The following is a 7354-nucleotide window of genomic DNA, read 5'->3' as shown; positions in this document are numbered from 1 at the left end:
CGCACTCTCATTGAGGAGCTTCATCCTAGATCAAAGAGTTAATTATTCATAAACAAACCATCCACCCGAGCCAGCGTGTCATCTTTTCAACCTTCAGACATGATCAAATTTGGCACCGTCTGTGGGAATCTTCTCCTGGACTTGAAGCTAGATGGAGGAGGTTGAAAAACTCAACATCGTCACCTTAACACAAGAAGATCTAGAGTTACTCATCAATGCCAGAGCGCAAAAATTATTTTAACAGCAACAGCAAGCCAATACTGGTGGCACGCAACCACCACCAAATTTGGTAGTGTCAATGACTGCCCATCAAAGGAAGAGAGGAGTTCAAGAGGAAGGCCCTGAGTGCTTGCTTCATGCCCTCTGTCACCAACTTGGTGCCCTGAGTATTTTTTTGTACACCGTTTGAATAGGTGGGCCAAGAAAGAGCACTCCAGGAATCTTCTGGAGAAGCACTTGTGTGGGATAAGCACAAGGGAAAGGTCGTAGCTAGCGATAGCTCCCTGGAGCAGATCATCACCCCATTCTCTCAATGGGCATTGGATGATCCATTGCCAAAATATTATCAAAATCTGAACATAGGAGAGTATTCGGGGACAACCGACCCGGAAGATCATCTCCTCAAATTCAAGAATGTTGCCCTCCTTTAACAATTTATGAATGATGTTAAATGCTGAATGTTTCTCACCATATTCAGCGGAGCAACCCAATGATGGTTCAAAAGACTACTAGATAACTCTCTTCGTCATTTCAAAGACTTTCGTAAGGTATTTCTTCACTACTTCTCCAGCAACAGGTGGTATCACAAACCCCTTGGAGTTTTTTCTCACTTAAACAGGGGCCCAAAGAAACCATCTAAGCCTATATCAACAGGTTCAATCAGGTGGCTATGAATATTTTCATAGCCACCATAGAAATTTTAGTGATTGCATTTTCTCAGGGACTCACTAATAATGATTTCTTTTGAGATTTGATTAGGCAAACACCAGCTAATTTTGATTCGCTGATCGAGCGAGCAATGGAATTTATTAATGTTGAAGAAGCCCAGGCTGCTCCTGCTCTAGCCACTAAGCATCTGACATTACTTGCACCTCCATCCAAAGTACATCAGGCAGGTCCTCAATATCGTCATCAAGAATCGTGGCTCTAAGCCATACAACATGTGGAGGTCTCTTGGGAAGCTCCATGAAAGTGGTGCACATATCATCGAACAACCATTCACAATATGGAGTATTGTTATACTCTGTGGAATTAGCAAAATGACAAGCCCAGATATCGTTGGCGTTCACCTGCCCCAAATTGATTACCATATGAATGACAAAATAGCCCACTCAAGATTGAGTATAGGGTGACCAAGCTGCAGTAGGGATCAAGATTGTTATACTCTTGAGTTTAAAGTTGAGCTGGTGGAGTGTTTGACATGCAATAGTGACGTGTTTGCCTAGACGGCTAAAGAGGTAATAGGCATGTCTCCAACAATCATGGAGCATGTACTCCTTGTCTATCCTGATGCTCATACGATCAAACAAAGAAAGTGAGATTTTAGGGCCGACCAAAATAAAATCATTGAAGAAGAGGTGAACAAGTTATTGAATGCAGGCTACATCAGGGAAGTGCAGTTCCTGAGTTGCACTACAACAAAATCATTAAAAGACAACGGTTAAAAACCGTTGTCATAGGCCCTTCAAACCCGTTGTAACTGACACTGTTGTTAAATGTGCGGTAAAAGACAACGGTTTAAAACCGTTGTCTTTGACCACATTAGACAACAGTCATGCAACGGATTTAAAGTGTTGTCTTTTAATACCAAAGACAACAGTTCTGCAACAGTATATAACCGTTGTAATTGTCAGTTTTGCAAAAATTTAATCGCAGATATACTTTTAACAACATATACACTGTTGTCTTTCTTCAAAATTTAGTTTAAAACCATTGTCTTAGAATACTTTTCACAACGGTTAAAAAATCGTTGTCTTTGTACATTCAGTTGCATGTCTATATATATGTACTTTTCACAACGGTTAAAACCATGGCTATTGCACACAAACTGGTACAACATTTATACATTCACAAAAATAGTTTTCAACATATATACATTCGATCAGTTGTCTTTAATTTATATATACATCTTGTCTCAACCAAAAACCGGTACATGTGTACATTCACTTAAGTTTATAAACAATTCTATACAATTACTACAAGCTATCCAAACATGACCACAAGTAGTATCCAATCATGACAACCACAAAAGATGAAACCACAAAATTAAGTTTATAAGACCACAACCATGTAAATTAAATTATCCTTTTTCTGAATAAATCAAGTCAGGATCGGATGTGCAATAATCTTCACGTACTGGTTCTTTTTCTGCATACCCAACTTGCAAACCCAACAATTTCTCCCTGTTATGAAAATAAAATATAGTTAAAGCCATAGAAAAAGAGTAGAAACATGCATGTATAAACTGATAATCATTGCAAACGTTAACTGATAATTAAAACGGATAATCTAATAAACCACTACAAACTAAAGTGATAATTGAAACAAACAAACCCCAAAAGTAGAAAACTTATCAACAGGTATAAACAATTATAAACTTCTTGCAGTTTTGCATCTTTTGCACAGTGGAAACCAAATTGTGAAGTACATAAATCTTGACCTTCTGAAATGTTGAAGTAAAAGAATGGTCAAATAAGCACGAGAAACGTTGCCGCTTCACATTTTCATGAGTAGTCAAGCAAGTGAGCATGAAAAAAGTTGATGAATATTATATAAACTTGACATTATATCTTGAACCATGTATTATGTGAAAGCAGCTAGAATAGCTAATAGCAGCAACAGAAAGATGAAATCATAGAGGATCGAAGTCATGTACCTTATGTCTCAACATTATAGCAGCAATACTCTAGTAAGATCTCAAAGCTTGAGGATGTACAATTTGCATAAAAACCACAAAAAATCTCAAAGCAATATACGAAACTAGTTTCAACATTATTTCTATAAAAAAGCCAGAACAAACTAATCCATTAAACCATCTAAACTGTTAATCACTTTATGCAATCCAGAATATGATTTTCTAAACTGATAATCACTACCACCTAAACTGAAACTCTTTACTGAAACTCTTCACTGAGACAAGACTTGAAATGAGGGTGCAATTATACAAGTAGAATTTCTTCCTTAAGAAATCAACTTGACTATATCTGCAGTTGGAGAAGGGAAGAGATGAAATCAGATTTGAAGATTGGTAATGGTACATAGCTTCACCAATGCAATAAGTGGCATATCTTGAGTTAGATCTCATCATCATGTTAATTCCAGACAGAATGGATCTTATTCCTCCATCAAACTCGATGCAAATCTATATCTTTGATAATATTAACAATGAACACCAATAAGGAGAATCAAACAGTTCGGGTTGGATCAAGCTAAGCTTAGACACACTATTCAGAGAACAGAAGCTTGACATAAATTGAACAAACTGTGATTTATATTGTGATTTGAAGATTGTTTGGGATTTCATGGACTCTAAAAACATTGTGATTTTTTTTTCGGTTTGAAAAGAAGAACTATATAAAGAGAGAGAGAGAAGAAATACTGAAATGAGAATGAGTTTGCCTTGTAAGCATTATAACTTTACATACCTAGTCATAAATACTGAAATGTGTATTAGTCATTATATAACTTTACATACGTAGTCATAAATATAGTCTTGTATGCATTCTGCCCACTCGGAACGCACTTCATCAATTTCTTTTCTAGAGTACTGCGTTTTGATGAACTGTGAACAAAGACATAGATTAGATTAGTAAAAAACAATCAAAAGATGATATATAAATGTCTAATATCATGTTAAAAACAAATTATAAATGTCTAATATACATGTTTAATTGTTTATAATTTAATCATAAGTAGACATGCATACCTTTATTATTTCCCATGTAACTTGTTTTTTCCCTTTGTTTTCCTTGGTTGAATTAAACAATCTTATGCTCCTTTATACATCAATAAGAATGGACATATCAGAGTTTTACTAATTAATCATAAGTAGACATTAGCAAGGCAATCCACAACCTAACAAAGTTCATTCCTTGCATCAAAAACACCTGCATCTTAAACAATTCTCCTTTTATATCCCGTAGTCTCGAAGAATAACTGCATCTTCTTTGGTGAAGCACATCTGTGGCTTTATACCAAAAACATTATCCTGAAGGCCTCCTTTCCCGAGCAAAACTCCCAGATCTGTTTACAAGCAAGTTTGGCATAGTAACAAGAAGTTTGTTAAGAAAAAGTGGAGAAACATACCCTTGAGTTTTTCAAACAAGACTACTGTCTTTGCCTTGGTAGGCATCTTCTCCTTTCTATCGGTCACAAGTTCTACTCCCAACATCAACCCTTGCCCTCTAACATCACCGATGACTGAAATAAGACAACAAGCAGTGTGAATGAGAAAACCAACAATCCTAAGTGGAATTTTGAGTCGATTCTCGATTTTTGAACTCTCTTTTCAATCTTTTTTCAGAAAAACTTTAATAGTCAGAATTGTCTATGCAAAGTATCATCTCTCCAATCGTGCAAAGGACATTGGAGGAAAGCTGAATCAGATCACTTGTATCTAGCTGTATTCTACAATGAACTAAAATTTGAAAGGGTGTAGAAAGTTACTATGGTACCCAAAAAGTAAAATCAAACATGGAAACTTAAGTACAGTCAAGTTAGAACCTTCTATCGTTTCTAGCCAACAAGTACCAGCACTTAATACCTTAGGTTCCAGCAAGTCGATATAAGTGATGCAAACCTCCTCATCCTTTTGTATTGGCTTTATGCTCCTGACTAGTACTCTCGGACCAATATTAGAAAATCCTGAATGATTTGCCCATTTGGAGCGCACTTCGTCAATTTCTTTGTTAGAGTAAATTATTTTCATGAACTGCTAAGAAACCCCGATTATATTAGTAAAAAAATCAATAATGAAGAAGCAAAATCAAATAAAAGAAATTATTTAAGAAAATTGAGAATATGCCAAATATTACCATTGAGATAATTGAATCTTTCGCACGGGTAGCATTCCCTTCAATAATTTCTCTTATAAATTTCATCACATAAAATCCACATTGTTTCGCATGAGGTTGTCGAGGACCCTATGTTAACAAAAAATTGTCAACGAATAATACACATTAAAATATTTTTTAATTAATCACAAGTAAACATATGTGTGTGTATATAATATACAAACCTTTACAACTTCACACATAGGCTTCATTTTCCCTTTCCTTTCCTTGTTCGAATTGAACAATTTCAAACTTCTTCGTACAACAAGAGTTGACATATGAGTAATAAATTACATGCTTAATTAAAAAAAATATGTACTCATATCCACTACATATTTCTAGTCCTCATAACGATTATGATTGTTAAGTGAATCGAACAAATAAACCATCTCCACATAAGGGTCGATGACAGTCAAAATCCAATGACAACTGAAAATTAATTGTAAAAAAATTTCAACAATTACCAAGAGAAATGTTCATATTGATTGGATCGACTAAGTTAAAAAACAAACATAAGGTCATTTTTCATTGTTTATTCTCGAGTTGAATATGTCCATACAAATAACAATAACAACCAAACTTGTCCTACTAGGTGGGGTAGTTGTATATGTCCATGAAGTGAGAAATGATGTATAAGAATATTTTCCTTGGAAAAAGACATTGTCGATGACGTGGAGAAGTTTTAATAATATCTTAACTAGGAAACAGAAGTTTAGTAGCCATAGGCATTTGAAGAAAATAAATAAAAAATAATACAAATATAACTTACATGGTATGTAAAGTTGCTGAGAAATTTGACATGGTAACTCCTGGAATTTGTCCCTCAAGCCTGTTCCTGTCTAATCGTAACTCTACAAGATTCTTCAACTTACCAAGTTCTGGAGGTATCTTACCAGTCAAACCATTGGAATGAAGATCTCTAAAAAGAGATGAAAAAGGGAAGCCAATTAACGCAAATTAGCCACCAAATTCACTAGCATTCAAAATCCAAGCAGTGATTACTTCGTACAATTTTGTGACGGCAGTTAACTCTCCAAGCATAGGAGGTAGGACCAATGAGTCTATTTACACTCAAATCTAACAAAGTAAGGTTCTTCAGCATCCCTATTTCCATTAGAATTCCACCTAAAAGCAAGTTATTTCCCAAATACCTACAGAATGATAGCTAATCTTCAAAGGAAGGCACATAACACGAAGAACTAGGTCACAAGAAACAAAACCACAAATGGGCACAAATGGACTAATGTGGTGCTTAATTCCTCAAGATGATTGTAATTTCAAAGTTAACAAGGGAAATTTTTAACAAATATTAGTGCAGAACATGTAAAAGAATTATCACTGCAGGATATGACCAGTGAAAAATAGAAGAGTGAGTTGTGAAGTACCTTGTAATATGACCACTGAGTCTGATCTCCAACTTTGTAAGAAAGAGGATTATCACTGCAGAATGCAAGGTTAGCAGTAGAGAGGTACAAAACCCCCATTATGGGGCCAGATGATGTCGATAAATAACATGCATATGACTTCTTGAGTTTCTCTCCTGGAAGTTTCTCAAAAGTCTGATGAAATACCTTTTCATAGCCTCCTTCACTTATGACTTTAGTTGTCTGAGCAATCCTCCCCATGGCTGCATCGGTAATGCTAGGGCCAGTTTTCACTGATCAAGAAGGATTATTAGAGAAAACAAACAACATAGAAAGGTAAACATAAGCAGGCATAGCAATTGTCAGAGAAAGGATGATGATCACTGGAACAAGTGTTCATGAATGAGATCTGAGAAGATCAACTTTTCAGATCTCAGGGGAAAAAAAGTCTTTCACTTACAATGCTGCCAAAAGTTCCCGGCCAAATCCTCTTGCTGCGGAGGTGTGCTTTAAAAAGAGCCGCAAGTGAGAGAGTCCAGAACAACCCTTTTCTTGCTGGCTCGATGGAGAGGAAAAGGAAAAATAGCTAGGGTTCGGGAATGTGAAGGAGAAAACACATTGCCGAAAAGATATTCGGAGAGAGGGAAAGTAAAACTGTGCACGAGGGGGGAAAAGACCAAAATCAAATACAACGGTTTTATCAAAACTGTTGTCGTAGCCCCTAAAAACGCGCTTAAAGACAACGGTTTAGAAAACCGTTGTAAAAAGTGTTGTTGTTTTAAAAAAAAAATCACTCAATGACAACAGTTTTCACAAAACCGTTGTCTTTTATATTTAATGGGAGTTCAAAGACAACGGTTTTGTCAAAAACCGTTGTCTTTGATCAAATTCACAACGGTTTCTCTTAAAACCGTTGTCTTTGGGGTGTTGTCTTTTAAC

The 7354-nt window shown here is 35.8% G+C and overlaps 1 long non-coding RNA gene across 1 annotated transcript; it reads right to left on the bottom strand.

Moving 5' to 3' along the window:
- Window positions 1-6433: 6433 nt before the first annotated feature.
- Window positions 6434-6907, bottom strand: LOC121982839. The gene is made up of 3 exons (XR_006112286.1): window positions 6876-6907; window positions 6623-6708; window positions 6434-6491 (listed from the first exon to the last, which is right to left on the bottom strand). It is a non-coding gene; the product is annotated as an uncharacterized LOC121982839 (long non-coding RNA).
- Between the last annotated feature and the right edge of the window lie 447 nt (window positions 6908-7354).

Source organism: Zingiber officinale, chromosome 5A (assembly GCF_018446385.1).
Source record: "Zingiber officinale cultivar Zhangliang chromosome 5A, Zo_v1.1, whole genome shotgun sequence".
Taxonomy (NCBI): domain Eukaryota; kingdom Viridiplantae; phylum Streptophyta; class Magnoliopsida; order Zingiberales; family Zingiberaceae; genus Zingiber; species Zingiber officinale.
Note: the sequence above shows the minus strand (reverse complement) of the source record. Positions and strands in the feature narration are given on the sequence as shown.